Raw genomic sequence first — 18678 nt, 5'->3', positions numbered from 1 at the left:
TTCTACTATCATCCATGTACCTATCCAAGAGTCGCTTAAATGCCCCTAATGTATCTGCTTCTACTACCACCGCTGGCAGTGCATTCCACGCACCCCCCACTCTCTGTGTAAAAAACCTACCTCTGACATCTCCCCTTAACCTTCCTCCAATCACCTTAAAATTATGTCCCCTGGTGATAGCCCTTTCCGCCCTGGGAAAAAGTCCCTGGCTATCCATTCTATCTATGCCTCTCATCATCTTGTACACCTCTATCAAGTCACCTCTCATCCTTCTTTGCTCCAATGAGAAAAGCCCTAGCTCCCTCAACCTTTCTTCATAAGACATGCCCTCCAGTCCAGGCAGCATCCTGGTAAATCTCCTCTGCACCCTCTCTAAAGCTTCCACATCCTTCCTATAATGAGGCGACCAGAACTGAACACAATATTCCAAGTGTGGTCTAACCAGGGCTTTATAGAGCTGCAGCATAACCTCGCGGCTCTTAAACTCAATCCCCCTGTTAATGAAAGCCAACACCCCATATGCCTTCTTAACAACTCTATCAACTTGGGTGGCAACTTTGAGGGATCTATGGACGTGGACACCAAGATCCCTCTGTTCCTCCACACTAACAAGAATCCTGTCTTTAAGCCTGTATTCCACATTCAAATTTGACCTTCCAAAATGAATCATTTCACACTTTTCCAAGTTGAACTCCATCTGCCACTTCTCAGCCCAGCTCTGCATCCTGTCAATGTCCCGTTGCAACCTACAACAGCCCTCCACACTATCCACAACTCCAGCAACCTTTGTGTCATCGGCAAACTTACTAACCCAGCCTTCCACTTCCTCATCCAAGTCATTTATAAAAATCACAAAGAGCAGAGGTCCCAGAACAGATCCCTGGGGAACACCACTGGTCACCGAGCTCCAGGCTGAATACTTTCCATCTACTACCACCCTCTGTCTTCTATGGGCCAGCCAATTCTGTATCCAGACAGCCAAATTTACCTGTATCCCATGCCTCCTTACTTTCTTAATGAGCCTACCATGGGGAACCTTATCAAACGCCTTGCTAAAATCCATATACATCACATCCACTGCTCTCCTTCATCAATGTGTTTTGTCACATCCTCAAAGAATTCAATAAGGCTTGTGAGGCATGACCTGCCCCTCACAAAGCCATGCTGACTATATCTAATCAAACTATGCTTTTCCAAATAATCATAAATCCTGTCTCTCAGAATCCTCTCCAATAATTTGCCCACCACTGACGTAAGACTGACTGGTCTATAATTTCCAGGGTTATCCCTATTCCCTTTTATGAACAAGGGAATAACATTTGCCACCCTCCAATCATCTGGTACTACTCCAGTGGACAGTGAGGACGCAAAGATGATCACCAAAGGCGCGGCAATCTCTTCTCTCGCTTCCCGTAATAACCTTGGGTATATCCCATCTGGCCCCGGGGACTTATCTATCCTCATGTCTTTCAAAATTTCCAGCACATCCTCCTTTTTAACATCAACCTGTTCGAGCATATCAGCCTGTTTCACGCTGTCCTCACAAACGACAAGGTCCCTCTCACTGGTGAATACTGAAGCAAAGTATTCATTAAGGACCTCCCCTACCTCCTCCGACTCCAGGCACAAGTTCCCTCCACTATCCCTGATCGGCCCTACCCTCACTCTGGCCATCCTCTTGTTCCTCACTTTAACTTTAAACAACACAATGTCATTAATCAGCTACTATTTTGTCATCGATATCTGTTCGGACAGCTGGTGGTGAAAGTAAGGGCAAAAGACAGCTTCTTCCTTAGATTTTTGGTGCCTGTCAAAAAACACAGCTTCAATTATAAATGGGTTCGCAAATTGTTTAACTCTTTGTAATCACAATTTTTTCTTATAACATTCTCAATGGTCATGCTTTCTGTTAATTTAGTCACTGGAGACCTCTGTAGGTACTCTCTGCCATTTTCAAGCTATCAACGCAACACAAACAAACCGAAACAAAACAATGAGCTTTGAATTTTACTAATAGGAAATTAAGGGGGTGAGATTGGTCTACGCAGCAGTGTGAAATGGGCTCATAGTGAATCGGCAGCTGGTTTTTCACCATTCCTGATCTTCTTTCCCCTGAAGTTCACAAAACAACAATTCAACCTCTTTTTGGAAACTCATTTCCTAGTTTCACTGTCACTTTTGCTTGGATTGCCATGAAACGTCCTGGCGATATTTTCCAAGCCAATGGAAAATAAAAGCTGTTGGGGTGAAAAATCAGCTGTTGATTCGCTATGAGCCCATATTGTGCTGCTGGCCTAGGCCAATTTCACCCCTACATGTTTTAAAGCCCATTAGATTTAAGAAAGACTGAAAAAACATGCATTTATCTAACACTTTCTCACATCTTCAGGATATCTCAAAGTGCTTCACAATTAATTACTTATTTTCAAATATAGTCACTGTCGTTTTGAAGTCAAATGCAACAGCTAATTTGTACACAGCCAGGTCCCACAAACAGCAATAAGAGAAATGACCAATCTGCCTTTTATTGTAAGTGCTGGTTGAGGGAGAAATGTTATCCAGGACACCTGGAAATCTACTGCTTTTCAAATAGTGCCATGCGATCTTTCACATTCACTTGAACAGGCAGCTGAGCATCAGTTCATTGCCTTATTCAAAATTTAGGCTAAAATTTTGGGGGGTAATTTTTTTCCCTGGGTGCTTTAAGTGCTAAAGAGCCTCTGAGGTGGCCAAGATGAGATCTTAAGATGAAACAGCAGATTAGCCTATGTTAAACACAAGAAGCCATCTTCAAAGGAGTTGAAGCTTGTGCTAGGAATGGCCACCCAGAGTACTGTAAAGGGGATGATTGCCACTTAAATTGCCTGCTAACACTCATTAAATGGCTGCACAGCATTTTGTTGACCAGCACTTCAATTAATGGCCTCTCCTAACAGCAACCAGCTGATTGGGAGTAAGCAAGTCATTGCAGAGGATTTTAAATGCTTCTTAAAGGTATATCTGTTCATTTGCTCCTGGGTTTGCAGAGGACTTTTGAAACACATTAGGAGACTTCCTGGGACACTCTGTCAAGGCTTCACCAACACTCTATCAACATTTATTTTGGAAATTTTCTTAGGACTGAAAAGAGTAAGTGCTGTGCTACTCTATGCTATTGGACACCTTATAGTAGTCACCAAGAAAAAGGGAATGCTTGTTCATCGGTATCTTGTCCCCCTTTGATCTATAGGAGGAATGCAAAGAGGGCATGAGTCCTGGAAGAGCAGCACCAGCTGCTGCAGGAAGAAGGGACAGGATGGTGGGGTGGACTCCTTCCCCGCTGTGGATACAGGACATTCCTCCTCCACTAGGACCTCCAGTGCCGCATGCAAGAACCTGTGTACCTTCTCAACCAGTCCCTGATGCACCCTAAAACATGCCATTGTGTATCAGCCAGCAGATTCCACACCTTCAGTGGAAGTGTGTGTGAACAGCCCACATACATTGCCCATGAAAATTATGTCTAATTGGTGCTTGAATGCTAGCTGTCAATTTAGCACCTCCAAACAAGTCCAAATTATGGTAATCAACAATTAGGACCAAAACTAGGTGCTATAACCAGACTTTCAAACATGCATGTCTTATTAGCATTGCACCCATTCAGCACCTGTTTTCACCCTTTCACCATGTTTAAATATGTTTGAAAAACATAATAGACTAAATATTCATTTAGGCATGTTTTCGAGCCTGAAATAGGCAGATCAACCCCAGCCCGTATCAAAAGCCAGAGATCCAAGGCGCAAGACTCACACCAAATTGGGCCTTTGACCTCCTTACCATGTTTCCAGCAAGCTGCAGGTAGCTATCGGGCACCCAGTGACAGCTCGCTGGTTTGAGAAGAACAATTTGGGCCAGATGCTTTGCTGGCAGCAGCACTCAGTCCTGGCGGGTGGAGGAGCGTGTGAGGGACACAAACATAGACCAGCAGTGGCCCTCTATAGTGTTGTGGAGCCAGGCAGAGCACTTATTCTCCTTTCAGCTCTACATAAAGACAACTTAAAAAAATATACTTAAGCTTTTGGTGGCAGGTTAGGCCACATTTGGGCCCAAAAACTGAGTAGAACAGGCATTGTTCCTGCAGTACTCAACACAAGCAGGTGGACTGTGGCGGGACAGAACCTTTCTGACTGGGGGCTGCCCAGTGAGATGCGATGACCTCTCCCACCGACAAAGGCAACCCATGGTGCCCAATCTCTACGCCAATTGAGCTGGACCTATAACCCGTAACTGCTGCCTTCCATGTTGTTTTGGTTGCTGTGAGGCGACTATGCAGTGACCTCTCCATGGAGCATGCCTGGGCGGAATGTATGAAGGTTGTGAGTTGCCCAAGCGCCAGAACCCCCCTCACATCCTTCCTAGTGCGGTCCAATGGAGTGCAGAGCATGATGTTTGGCACCGGTATGGCTGCAGGAACTGCTGGAAACATGCCAAAGGTGACACATGACCACCTTAGGGGTTCCGTTAGGGGGTCTACCAAAACTACTAAGTATCATCACCTCATTCCATGACAATATGAAAGGCACAATTCAGCAAAGCAGTGCCTCATCAGACCCCTTTCTATCCTGAGTGGCGTGAAACAGAGCTGTGTTATCACACCTACACTGTTTGGGATCTTCTTCTCACTGCTGCTCTCACATGCGTTCAAGTCTTCAGAAGAAGGAATTTTCCTTCACACAAGATCAGATGGCAGGTTGTTCAAGCTTGCCCGTCTTAGAGCGAAGACCAAAGTACGGAAAGTCCTCATCAGGGAACTCCTCTTTGCTGACGATGCTGCATTAACATCCCACACAGAAGAGTGTCTGCAGAGACTCATCGACAGGATTGCAGCTGCCTGCAACGAATTTGGCCTAACCATCAGCCTCAAGAAAACGAACATCATGGAACAGGACGTCAGAAATGCTCCATCCATCAATATTGGCGACCACGCTCTGGAAGTGGTTCAAGAGTTCACCTACCTAGGCTCAACTATCAGAGTAGCCTGTCTCTTGATGCAGAAATCAACAAGCGCATGGGAAAGGCATCCGCTGCTATGTCCAGACTGGCCAAGAGAGTGTGGGAAAATGGCGCACTGACACGGAACACAAAAGTCCGAGTGTTTCAAGCCCGTGTCCTTAGTACCTTGCTCTATGGCAGTGAGGCCTGGACAACGTATGTCAGCCAAGAGCGACGTCTCAACTCATTCCATCTTCACTGCCTCCAGAGAATCCTTGGCATCAGGTGGCAGGACCGTATCTCCAACGCAGAAGTCCTCTAGGTGGCCAACATCCCCAGCATATACACCCTACTGAGCCATTGGCGCTTGAGATGGCTTGGCCATGTGAGCCGCATGGAAGATGGCAGGATCCCCAAGGACGCATTGTACAGTGAGCTCGTCACTGGTATCAGACCCACTGGCCATCCATGTCTCCGCTTTAAAGACGTCTGCAAACGCGACATGAAGTCCTGTGACATTGACCACAAGTTGTGGGAGTCCATTGCCAGTGATCGCCACAGCTGGCAGACAGCCATAAAGGCGGGGCTAAAGAGTGGCGAGTCAAAGAGACTTAGCAGTTGGCAGGAAAAAAGACAGAAGTGCAAGGAGAGAGTCAACTGTGTAACAGCCCCGACAACCAATTTTATCTGCAGCGCCTGTGAAAGAGTCTGTTGCTCTAGAATTAGCCTTTATAGCCACTCCAGGCACTGCTCCACAAACCACTGACCACCTCCAGGCATTTACCCATTGTCTCTCGAGACAAGGAGGCCAAAGAGGAAGACTCAACACAACAAATTTCTAGTAAAAGTCCTTAAATGGATGTTAGGCCCCTCATTGACATAGTCAAGACGACTACAAAACCTGGCCCATTATGCATCCAGATGTGCTTCAGGTGTCCTTGGCACACAGGACTTAGCCCAGCAAAACTGAACCTTTTTGCGTTTCTCATCCAAAAAATGAGCACAATGAGGTTCGATTTCTACCCCAATATTTTTCTTGCTTTAAAATTTTAAAGCCTTCTGGGCATGCTCGGCTTTTTCCAAAAATATACTTTATTCATAAAAATTTGCAAAAAATACATTACAAAACAATTAAAATTTGACATTTCGGAAAGTACAATAAAGATCAGATTCCTTCGATATAGAACATGAAGTGCCTCACAACTCTGGCCATTCCATTGTATATGCAATGTACATTTGCATTACATAGCAAAAATATTTTTGGTGCATCCAGCCTGAGGGTTTTACACAGGTGCCAGCTACTCGGTAAACTATGGCGGGAGGACCTTACACAGTGGCCTTTCCCCATTGAGCCTTTGCAGGGGCTGCCCCAAGCTTTAGTGTGTACCTTAGCACGTAGTCCTGGTGCTATCCGAATGTTATCAAAATACATCTGGGCTTGAATGTGTTTATTTAGGTGGTATTCACAATTTGCAGCACCATCCCAACACAACTTGCTTGTCATATGATCACAGACACAATATACAGATTCAGGGTGGAACAGAGGTAAAATAACATTTACTGAGTGTAAAGAATTACTTTCCACAAGCTCTGTGGATCGTACTTTTCTGTGCAACCCCACATCAGCTGGATTCACCAATTATCTGTGAGCCACCTCAACAGTTTTGGCACAGATGTAATTTTCATTGGGCCCTGGCTGCCTACTTAACCAGCGAAGCCTCATTAGCATGTCTTGACACTTTACAGCTGACATTGACAGAATAATGGAAGAAGTTTTAATGACCTAGTTGTATTCTATTTTCTTCCTTACAACAAGGACTGGTAAACTAAACATCTAAAGGCTGCAACTTTACATCTGTTATAGGTAAAGCTCAATTATAGCAGCATGGACGATTAAAGGAAGAAAACAAATGATCTCTCTTTGACTCTGTTCTTTGTTGAATGTACCTTCAGAGTAGTTGTTAAGGCATAAGCCTGCTTGGCTTTTATTCACCTATCTATTTTGCCCAGATGAGGCAGCTAAATATCATATACTGGGCTGACACATTAGATGAATCATTAATGGTGGAAAAATTCACATTTAAAAAAAAAGACATGCTATAATTGGTTCTATCAGCGAGTCGGCAACCTGTTTTACATCTCTCCATTGACTACAATGGAAGTAAAAGTCAAAAGAGATGGAAGATGGGCTGTCGATTTACTATCACATGTTTTGCATGATCATACAAAGTTTAAATTAGTCCCAATACCTTTAAGGTAAGATAAGAAGACATTCTATGTTTCATGCAGATGCTTAACAAGTGTGGCTCCAGTCAGGAGGATTAACAAAGTGATTGTATGTAATACATGGAGGACACCTGCTGGGAGGTGACACCACCTCTAAACTTTCCCTCAACAATGTTTTCCACAGTTTCTCAGCTGAAAAGAGCAAACTGGTGAGCTGCTTTGTGTGACTGCTCCCCTGCTTGTCTTATTCCTCCCCCACTGGACAGGCCCAACTTATTGTCCATCCATAGATGTGTGCTGCCTTGGCCTGCAAGCATGAGATGATATAAGGTACCTGTGCTCACCTCCCACCTGGGGCTAAATCTTTTCAAATGAGACAGTGTGGCTATAATCTATATGAGCCAAACCTTCAGCTATTGTTCACACGGTGCTCTTGATCCCCCCTGAAATTGGACCCTCCAAAATTTTTGTTTCAAAAAGAGTGTTCCAAAAAGGGATAAATGTACTTTTTTTAACTTTTGTTCTTGGGTGTGTCGGACTAAGCGACAATGAAGAATGGTGCTCCCACAACATTGCAATTGTGTTCTTCTCAGTAGTAAAAGTCACACGGAGGGAGATGCTGTCAAAGTAAGCTTGATGAGGTGCTGTAGTGCAAACTATAGAGTGATATACTGCAGCCACAGTGCACCGCTGATAGACTGGGGTGGATATTGAATCCAGTAGCAGGGGCACTGATTAGCAAAGCATTCTATCATGGATAGTGACAAACCTCATGGTCACGAAATTGGATTTTGTAGCTGTTGCTGGTCCTATGGAAGTCCCAAAGGGCAAAAATGATTGCGAGAGATTGCTGTTGGATGTGTGATGGGGGTGTAGTGCATTGAGCAATTGAGAGGTTGATGGCGCAGTGGGTGTGAGATGTCCTGTGAAGTTGCATTCACTGACCTTGACCACCAACGTGAGGCCATTGAACTTCTTCTGGCACAGCTGGTAGGTCCTCGGAGCCAAACTCCGGGAGTTGACTCCCTAGCACCTGCTCCTATTCCTTTCTGAAGGTTTGCCTTGAGGGTGTCATGCAGGCCTGCCAAGACTGAGGCACACATTATTTCGTCACATGAACATTAAAACTTAAAATTGTGGCTGGGAAGGAAAGAGGGCCTATCACAAGGAATTGCAAAGCCCCTGACTGGAAAGACATTTGCAGGCTAGCAGATACTGTTGGAACATGGGACCCAGACCTTGCTTCCTCAACACACAGAAGAAGTGGTCAGACTAATTTGGTCACATGACTAACTGACTGTGGAGTTTTTGAATTTGAACTTGCTGAGAGAAAGAACTCAGAAAGCTCTTTGCTCCTGGACTGAAAAGACCTCTCTCCTGTCTGCTCCCATCTCTTTCTCATGGAACTGAAGACCCATGGAAGACGCATGAACCCCAAGAGAGAAAAGTCTCCTACAGTGAACAAGGTTTAAGAGGAATACTGGGCCCTAACGAAAAGCAAGAATATCTACAATCAAGGATGACAGCGAGCTCGAAGCACAGTAGAAACCCTTCTTCAGAGATTGCCTCAAACTTTTTACTTTATTTTTCTTCTGCTCTTTTCTGTCCCTATTTGCATGTGCATATCATGTATGCATGCTAGTGTGGGGCACGGCATATATCCTTAGACGTTTACCATATTAGAGTTTAAGTTTAAGGTTTAATAAATTTCATTTTTCTTCTTTAAACCTAAAAAAGCCTGTTCATGCTCATTTCTTTGCCTTACAATTGGAAAGTGGTGAACAAGGATTCACCAAGGGGGAGCTCAAAACACAGTGTGTTTAAAAATTAAACCCTGTTACAATAAGACCAGGTGAAGACTGAAAGGATCCATAGACACCTTTCTCACCTGGTCGTAACAAGGGTCTTCTGCACCCCCGTCATGGAAACATGGTGCCTCTTCTCCTGTTCACCTCCATGACTAAGGTCTCCAGCACTGACATTATGAACCATGGTGCTCTCTCTCTGCCCTGGTGCTCTGTTTCCCTTCTCTCCAATTGCAGCAGTGACAGTCAGTAGTAGTTTCTTTTCATTCAGTGCAACTTCCCTTTAAGATAGACAGACTGCTTTTGAGAGCTGGAGGCTAACTGAAACACTGAATTCATGGAAATGAGAGGCAGCATGAAATTTGTGTGCTGCCTATCTCAATAGGAAAAGGTGCAGGCAGATCACGACACTGAAAATGGGAGTCAATTAATTTTTAGCCCCCTAGCCTTTGTCGCAGAAGTATCCATCAAGGCATGTGGTAGGTATGCTAGGTCAGGTGATAAGTCACTTTTTATAGAATAATCAGTCTCTGCCTTGCTCTTGAAGCTAAGCTGATAATGTAGCTGGTCTAGTTAAGCTTCTGTCTCACGGTGACCTCCCAAGATGTTAACGAGGGATCTCCATGGTGGTGTTGCCATATTGTATGGCCGAATATGGACATGACTAGGCTTCCTTTTTTTTAAGATAATCATTACCTGGCACCTATGTGGCACCAATATTATTGGCCACTTGTCAACAAGCCAGGATATTTTCCAGGTCCTACTGTATCCTGGCATTGGCTGCTTCATTATCAGAGGTGCTGTGAATGAAATTAACATTGAAATTTTCAGTGAGCAGCTCCATTCCTGATCTTATGTTGATAAAGCAGCTAAAGCTGGTTGCCCTGAGGACCTCCTGTAGTGATGTCTGGGGATGCAGTGATTTGCACCAACAGCCACAACCATCTTAGTTGTGTCAGGTATGACTCCAGCATGTTTCTGGTGTCTTCCACACTAATTGCTTTCAGTGTCGGGAAAGGAGATTTGACCCTTTTATTTCTTCATTGCAGGTACAGAGGAGAGAAAACAAAAGAGCAGATAGATATAGTTAAAGAGAGGAATGAAAAAAGGTCGAATAGAGGAGAAACCCTATCCACAAGAAACTCAACATAGCAAATGGGCACTATAAACATTTTATCCATGATTTCAACTGGATGTATGATTTACACAAAAATACAACCTGTGAAACAGTGAAGAATGACTTATTAACATGCTGTCAAGAAAACATGCTATGCCAAATGAGGATTTTTAATCCTTGGTTGGAAACTTAGATTAATCTTTTAAAAACAAGAGACAGAAAGAAACTGATAAAAGTCACTTCTAGACAGCTAAAAATGGTTGCCACCATTTGCATCTGAATGCCTTACACATCAAGGCATTAAAGGAGAGACAGATGGCTGAGCTAGCCACCACTATAACAATGCCTCATGAATTTGGAATCAGCTAACAGCTTCACTTTTAATGGCAAAACATTAAAAGCCATCTTGGAACATTAACAGTTGAGACATACCTCCAGGTAGTAAACATTGAAACAATGAGACCCGAGAAAGATTGAGAATTCCTAAACTTGAATCTAATTAAATTGCAAACGAGGACACTGGACAATTATGTGACCGCCTCCCCATCTGTGAAAAACGAGCAATCTTTTGCAAAAAGACCAGCTTTGAGTGCTAACCAGTCAAGACCCCAGTGGGGCTGTGTGCTTCTCTCTCTGTCCCTTTTTCTTCAGATGTATTGCAAGTTTTGAAACCTGTCTGTGACTGTGGAACATCCAAGTCTACCACTGCTACAGATAGAAACCCCAGGGCAGAAAGCCACCTACAACTCTGTCTCCAAGAAAAAACAGATGGGTCAGCCTCAAAGTGCACTTCTACCAGCCAGAGACTTCAAGATCACAACTTCAGCTGGAAGACAACGGAATTACCAGATGCCACAGACTGTATATTATTTTTTATTTGTTCTGGACTCTAATCCAATCCAAACTATCCCTCATCACTCTGTAACCTGTTGTGTGTGTGATTCATGTGTGTGATTCGTGTGTGTGTGTATGAGCGAAAGTTAAGCATAGTTTTATTATTTTATCTAGGTCTAGACATGCATCTGTACCCATGCACACACATCTCCCCGGAATGGATATTCAACTTGCTGCACTAGTGTAAAATTGAGGAACAACAATGCTTTCTATAATGGATGGTCAATATGCAAAGGTGGTTTCAGGCTCAGGTTGCAAGTTGAAAATTTGTCCATATGTTTACACTCCTGTGCTCATGTGTCTGTACTCATATATCACTTTGTTTTTTTCCCAATCCAATTTTCCCATTCCAGATCTTTCTCCAGGTCATTGACTCCCAGTGAGATGTTACTTCCATCTCGGAGCCTGTTCACATTTGTGAATTCCCATAGCATTTCATGTCACAACACGTTATTCAAACTCATGAACACCTGCTGGACCATCAGATTTGCGACAAATTTGAATCAGAAAATAGCTTTCAAGGGTCATCTTTTGTCAAAATATCTGATGTGATCCATGTTAATGGTACAGACATTCGGCCTGCAGAATACAAAATACAGTACTCTATAATGACACAGTCATTTTCTGGTTAAAATCATTGAACTTAGTCACCACGAATAAAGAAAGAAAGAACCTGTTTTACACCTTTCAGGATCTCAAGATGTCCCAAAGCACTTCGCAGCCGATGAATTACATTTTAAGGACACTCACTGTTATAATGTAGGCTACATAGTAGCCAATCTGCGTACAGCAAAGTCCCACAAACAGCAATGAGATAGATGAGCAATTCAACCTTTTTAGTGATGTTGGCAAGAATACCGGGAGAACTCCCTTGCTCTTCTTCAGATAGTGCCATGGGACTTACATTAGGGGGCAGATGGGGTCTAAGTACTGCACTGGAGAGTCAGCCAAGATTATGTGCTCAAATCTTGGATGTGAGGCTTTCCTTTGAATGGCATTTTTTCCCTTTCTTTCAGTCTTCGTCATCACACACCATAGTCCAAATCTTCATTCAGCCTCGAGGCGTATAAGTATAACACAGAAGTTCATCCCCATCTCAGTTTTCCTTCAGAAGGACCTGACCTCTGCTCATCATAGATGGTACATCACTTCCTACCTTCACTACACTCCAGTGCGGTACTGAGGAAACACTGAACTATAGGGGGTGCTGCCTTTCAGATCCGAAGTTAAACCAAGGCCCTCTCTGCCCGCCCAGGTGGATGCAAAAAATCCCATGGCACTATTTCAAAGAACAGCATGAGATGTCTCCCAGATGTCCTGGCCAATATTTATCCCTCAACCAACACAACTAAAACAGATTATCTGGTCATTATCTCATTACTGTTTATGGGATTTTGCTATGTGCAAATAGGCTGCCGCAAGTCCTATGTTACAACAGTGACTCCTCTTCAAAAGTATTTCATTGGCTGTAAAGCACTTTGGGATGTCCTGAGGTCATGAAAGGCACTGTAGAAATGCAATTCATTCTTTCTTTCTTTCTTTCTCTCTCTTTCCCTGTCCACTCTGGCGGTTTTGCATTCGCAGTATGACATCATTTCACCAAAGAGTCACATTTTAAAGTAAAAAAAGGTAAGATTAATTCTTTAAGAGCCCTCAAAATTTCTGTTTAAAATGCTGTGAGTAGGAACCAAACAATTGATCAAAAACAGTGGATGACGTTCCAGCTTCCAGCACCTCCCTGTACTTTTACTAAAGTGTTTGCCTCACTTTAACTTTATACCATCTTGCATTACAAAAAGCATTAAAAGTGAATCAACAAGTTTTCCTTGACCAAAAAGGTCTCGTGCATATCAAGGCTTAACGAATTTTTTTCAAAATAAACTCCAAAATAGCTGAATTTTTTGAAGCAGGTCTTTTTTAGAATACGGGATTAACTGGGTGAGTACTTTCCCAATGTAGCATTGAGAGGATCTTACAGCCTTAAGGTCATAAAGTTGAGTCTTGCTGGTGGTTTGACATTAACCTGATGGAAGCATGCATTCAGCCAAACAACATAAATGTCAGAACCTATGTAATACACAGCCTGTTCACTCATGGGGAAAGGGAGCAGCATAGCAGGTACGGTTTGTGTGAATGTTTCTCAGTGTGCATGATAAAAGCGAAAACAAATATAAGTGTGGTCTTCTAAGTTTATAAGTCATACAATATTCCAATTATATCCTGGGACTATCCGATCTGTTATTAATTAGTGAAATCCTTTGCTGTACAAGGTTTCCTGTGTTCAATAATCCGTCAGGAAGTTTTTGGATGAGAATATAGTATTGCAATCTAGAACTGAGCTGTAGCACTTTACCTCTTTCACATTCATATAGTATGGCATTGGTCAGAACATCCTGAAGAACACCATGGGAGAAGGAATATCTGCACTGTTCTTCACAGGAAAGGTACTTCTGCATTGTTCTTCATGGGAGGGATTGGGGTAGAGAGGAGTTAAGCACGCTGTCCTATATAGGAGTAACTTATATTGTTCTCTATAAGAGGTTAACGGATATTCTTTGATGGAAAGGAGGTGTCCTCACTGTTCTTCATGAGGAGGAGATTTTTTTTATTATTCATTCATGGGATGTGGGCGTCGCTGGCTAGGCCAGCATTTATTGCCCATCCCTAATTGCCCTTGAGAAGGTGGTGGTGAGCTCCCTTCTTGAACCGCTGCAGCCCATGTAGGGTGGGTACACCCACAGTGCTGTTAGGAAGGGAGTTCCAGGATTTTGACCCAGCGACAGTGAAGGAACAGCGATATAGTCCCAAGTCAGGATGGTGTGTGACTTGGAGGGGAACTTGCAGGTGGTGGTGTTCCCATGCATTTGCTGCCCTTGTCCTTCTAGTTGGTAAAGGTCGCGGGTTTGGAAGGTGCTATCTAAGGAGCTTTGGTGCATTGCTGCAGTGCATCTTGTAGATGGTACACACTGCTGCCACTGTGCGTCGGTGGTGGAGGGAGTGAATGTTTGTGGATGAGGTGCCAATCGAGTGGGCTGCTTTGTCCTGGATGGTGTCGAGCTTCTTGAGTGTTGTTGGAGCTGCACCCATCAGGCAAGTGGAGAGTATTCCATCACACTCCTGACTTGCGCTTTGTAGATGGTGGACAGGCTTTGGGGAGTCAGGAGGTGAGTTACTCACCGCAGGATTCCTAGCCTCTGACACGGTATTTATATAGCTACTCCAGTTCAGTTTCTGGTCAATGGTAGCCCCTAGGATGTTGATAGTGGGGGATTCAGTGATCATAATGCCATTGAATGTCAAGGGAGGATGGTTAGATTCTCTCTTGTTGGAGATGGTCATTGCCTGACACTTGTGTGGCATTAATGTTACTTGCCACTTATCAGCCCAAGCCTGGATATTGTCCAGATCTTGCTGCATTTCTACACGGACTGCTTCTGTACCTGAGGAGTCACGAATGGTGCTGAACATTGTGCAATCATCAGCAAACATCCCCACTTTTGACCTTATGATTAAAGGAAGGTCATTGATGAAGCAGCTGAAGATGGTTGGGCCTAGGACACTATGCTGAGGAACTCCTGCAGTGATGTCCTGGAGCTCAGATGATTGACCTCCAACAACCACAACCATCTTCCTTTGAGCTAGCTATGACTCCAGCCAGCGGAGGGTTTTCCCCCTGATTACCTTAGTTTTGCTAGGGCTCCTTGATGCCATACTCGGTCAAATGCTGCCATGATGTCAAGGGCAGTCACTCTCACCTCACCTCTTGAGTTCAGCTCTTTTGTCCATGTTTGAACCAAGACTGTAATGAGGTCAGGAGCTGAGTGGCCCTGGCAGAACCCAAACTGAGCATCACTAAGCAGGTTATTGCTAAGCAAGTTCCACTTGACAGCACTGTCAATGACACCTTCCCTCATTTTACTGATGATTGACAGTAGGCTGATGGGTGGTAATTGGCTTGGTTGGACTTGTCCTGCTTTTTGTGCACGGGACATACCTGGGCTATTTTCCACATTGCAGGGTAGATGCCAATGTTGTAGCTGTACTGGAACAGCTTGGCTAGGGGCGCAGCAAGTTCTGGAGCACAGGTCTTCAGTACTATTGCCGGAATATTGTCAGGGCCCATAGCCTTTGCAGTATCCAGTGCCTTCAGTCGTTTCTTGATATCACGCGGAGTGAATCGAATTGGCTGAAGCTAGCGCAAACTTACTTTTTCCATATAGAGAAGTCATGTTCTTTTCAAGGGACAGGACAACAAGACTACCCTTGAAATTTAGCATTTTATTCTTCATTGCCTTGAAATTATGCTGTCACATACTACACGTGAATGTGTTGATCTGAAATCCCTCTGTCTTCTATTTTAGATGTGGTGTTAACCTATTAACTTATTAGAAATAAGTGGATGGAAAATTGTGAGCAGCTTGTGCCCAATTTTGAAATAGGGGCTTCCACCCATACAGTTCTTACACACTGGCACCAAAGAGGAAAATTTAAGCCTGGATGTTTCTGCATAAATATCTGTACCTGGTGCCAAGAGCACATAAAATGTAAAAAAAAACTGAAATGATTAAACAAATTGAAACACAAATAGGACGGTAATGCCAGTATGATAAACATTCACACATGATCTTCATTGATTGTAAGTTCTACCGTCATCTACATTGCCTCAATTATGCATTTTTCCCTCCTAACTTCAATAGATCACCCCACTCCCACCCCCCAACCCCACTGTATTCTTGTATTATTGTGATGATTCCATAATTTCACTACACTTTTTTGGGCTACATTTCTATCTATTGACTAAGAAAATTCAGAAATCTAGCTCCCTGAGTCGTTCCGTTCCAATTAGAAGCACAGTTGAGCAATTTTGTGTTGTGGAGTTGTGCAGACCAGAAACTGGATTGACAGTGTTTAACTCATGTCACCAATCTCATAAAACTGAAATAAAAAGAAAGTGGAAGTTTTATACCATCACTCTGAGCAGTATTTTAATAAAAGTTTCAAATATGAAAGGTTATAAGCTACTATGTTATCCTTCCTGTTCTTTTTCAGTTATTTATATATTTTTTCTAAATGTCCAAAATACAGCTGTAGCTCACTGACTGGTTTGATATGTCACTCACCACAAGGATATTTTCCTGTTAATTCTGAGTCTGAATTGAAGTAAATTATTTGTGATGCCCAGCAAATTTTGCACAAGGAACGAGTTTGCCTCTGAGAGGATTTCAAGTTAGTTTTACTAGAACATCTTTCTCATCTGGATTGCACTTCCTGCCCTGTTGCTGTTCATCTGTGAATAGAGGGCTCCAGCCACCAGTCCAAGGAGAAGCCGCTGCTACCTGTTTTGTTGATGATAAAAGTCACTATGTTGCAACACCACATTTAAATTAACAATATTTTCAGAATCCCTGACCTTACAACTTTGCAATATGGATAGAAAAGCATAGTCATGGGTGAGAAGAAAGGTAAAACTTGAATTCATATAGCACTTTATCACATCCTCGGGCTGTCCCAAAACAGTTTATAACAAATGAATGTCTCTTTGAAGTGTTGCTATGTAGGCAAATGCAGTAGTCATAGGAACATCAGAACATGAGTAGTCCATTCAGCTCCTCGAGCCTGCTCATTTCAGAAATCCCGATCAAATCTGGAGTCAGACAGCGCTTCTCGGCCTTTTGGCTAAAATCAAGTGTAGTATCTGTTCTTATCAGTGCTTATTTGATTGAGAAGAGACCATGATCATTGCCTTTTGATCCTGGGGAAGCTTTGAGTAAAATGGCTATAACCAATTTTCGAGCTTCGGGCCAGGGAGTGCGCAACACCGTTCGGGTGGTCGTGAAGGACAAGGAAGGAGATGCACCGGTCGATCGCACCTTCTTCATCAAGAAAATTCTCTTCGATTGCTGCGGATTTCAAGCCACGGACGTCTTCTGCCTGCAGGATTTCCCCAGCAGTGGATACTTCGACGTGACGTTCCGGAACGTGGCGGGATGCATCAAGTTCCTGAAGGCGTTCAAGGAGAAAGGGGACCGCGCGCCACTGTCGATCCTCACAGCGGAGCCGCTCTTCACGCTTCCGTCACAACGGGACCGGGTGGTGACGATTCACCTCTACAACCCCCATGTTCCGGTGGTGGATGTACTCACCTTTCTCGCCAGGTACGTCGAGGTGGCGGGCAGCAGCACTGATGTCAAGGACCCCTTTGGGATCTGGACCAGCAAGCGGCAGGTCAAGGTGACCTTGAAGGTAGATCCCAGTGGAGCCATCATCCACCCTCCCTCCAGCTTCGCTATCGGGGGAAGTCGAGGCTTCTTGGTCTACGCTGGGCAGCCCAGAGTTTGCCGCACCTGTGGCAAATCTGGTCACATGGCAGCCAACTGCAGCACGGTGGTTTGCAAGAACTGCAAGGAGGAAGGCCATCAGACCAAGGACTGTAAGCAGACTAAGTGTTGCAACTTGTGCGGTGCGGCAGGCCATCTCTACAAGACCTGCCCCAAACGTTGTCTCAGCTATGCTCAGGCGGCAAGGTCCAAGGAATGGCCGGGCGAAAGTTCGACGAAGGCGTCCGCTGTTCGAAAGCAGACCAGCAACCTTCTCTGCAGTGAGGAACTTCAACCTGAGAAGGAAGGGGAGGCGGCTGAAACCAACGACCCAGCACCTACCCAGCGCCCGGAAACCCCTCCTCCGCAGACAGAATCAATGGAGGAGGAGGCAGCAGATGGACAAACAGGTCAGTGGCAAGTGGTCCAGAGGAAAACCACAAAGAAAAAACATCCCAAAGCCACCACCCAAACCAGTGGCAAGAGGAGGCTCTCTTCTGAATCAGACTGCAACAACTCCTCTTCACTGGACGGGGAAATGCTGGAATGACAGCCCCTTCAAAAGAGGCGGCAGAACTCCGAGATGGATGATAAAGCATCCCAGCCCCCGGGCACTGGAAGCTGTGATGGGCCCGGCGTGCCCCAACCCCAATTCCCCACACGTAACGACGTGGCCAACGCATCTCAGCTCCGGGACACCGGGAGCAAAGACACGTCTGGCGCACCTGAGCTCCGGGAGACCGGGAGCTGTGATGTTTTCGAGGAGGAACAGATGGAAGCAGCTGAGGACAACCCAATGCTCTCTGCCTACAAGACCCCCCCGATGTCACCCGAGCGGCACAAACCCTGCATGAAAAATCAGGAGGGGTTTCTGAGCCCAACCAACGTGAAACTGCTTGCGCATACGATGGGTATGCAGGAACATCCCGAAGGGGAAGGACTGGGACTAGCGAGGACAAATGGTATGGGAAGCAACAACTAATTTTTAGTAAAAAATGGGTGTAAGAATTGCTTCCATTAATGTGCGTAGCATTAAATCGACTACGCGATGTGTTTCAACCTTGGATTACCTTGCCAAGGTCAAAGCTGACCTACTGTTTCTGCAGGAGTGTGGAATACCACACCTCAGCACCTACAGGCAGTGGTCGCGATGGTGGTCCCACGGGCCATCGATCTGGTCGGGGGGTAATGACTGCCGTTCCTCCGGCCTGGGTATTCTGCTGCGGGGAGGTAACTTCATCATCTCCGAAGTTAAGGAGGTGGTGGGCGGCCGCCTCCTCGTAGCAGACGTGATGTACAACAACGCTCCGCTCCGGTTGATCAACGTGTACGCCCCGGTACAACGCAG

The 18678-nt window shown here is 44.7% G+C and overlaps 1 pseudogene; it reads left to right on the top strand.

The window, feature by feature from the left end:
- The first annotated feature begins 16669 nt into the window (after positions 1-16669).
- On the top strand, positions 16670-16778 carry LOC137375516 (U2 spliceosomal RNA; annotated as a pseudogene).
- Positions 16779-18678: the final 1900 nt, after the last annotated feature.

Source organism: Heterodontus francisci, chromosome 11, assembly GCF_036365525.1.
Source record: "Heterodontus francisci isolate sHetFra1 chromosome 11, sHetFra1.hap1, whole genome shotgun sequence".
Classification (NCBI taxonomy): domain Eukaryota; kingdom Metazoa; phylum Chordata; class Chondrichthyes; order Heterodontiformes; family Heterodontidae; genus Heterodontus; species Heterodontus francisci.
The sequence above is the reverse complement of the archived record's forward strand: the minus strand, read 5'-3'. Positions and strand labels throughout refer to the sequence as shown.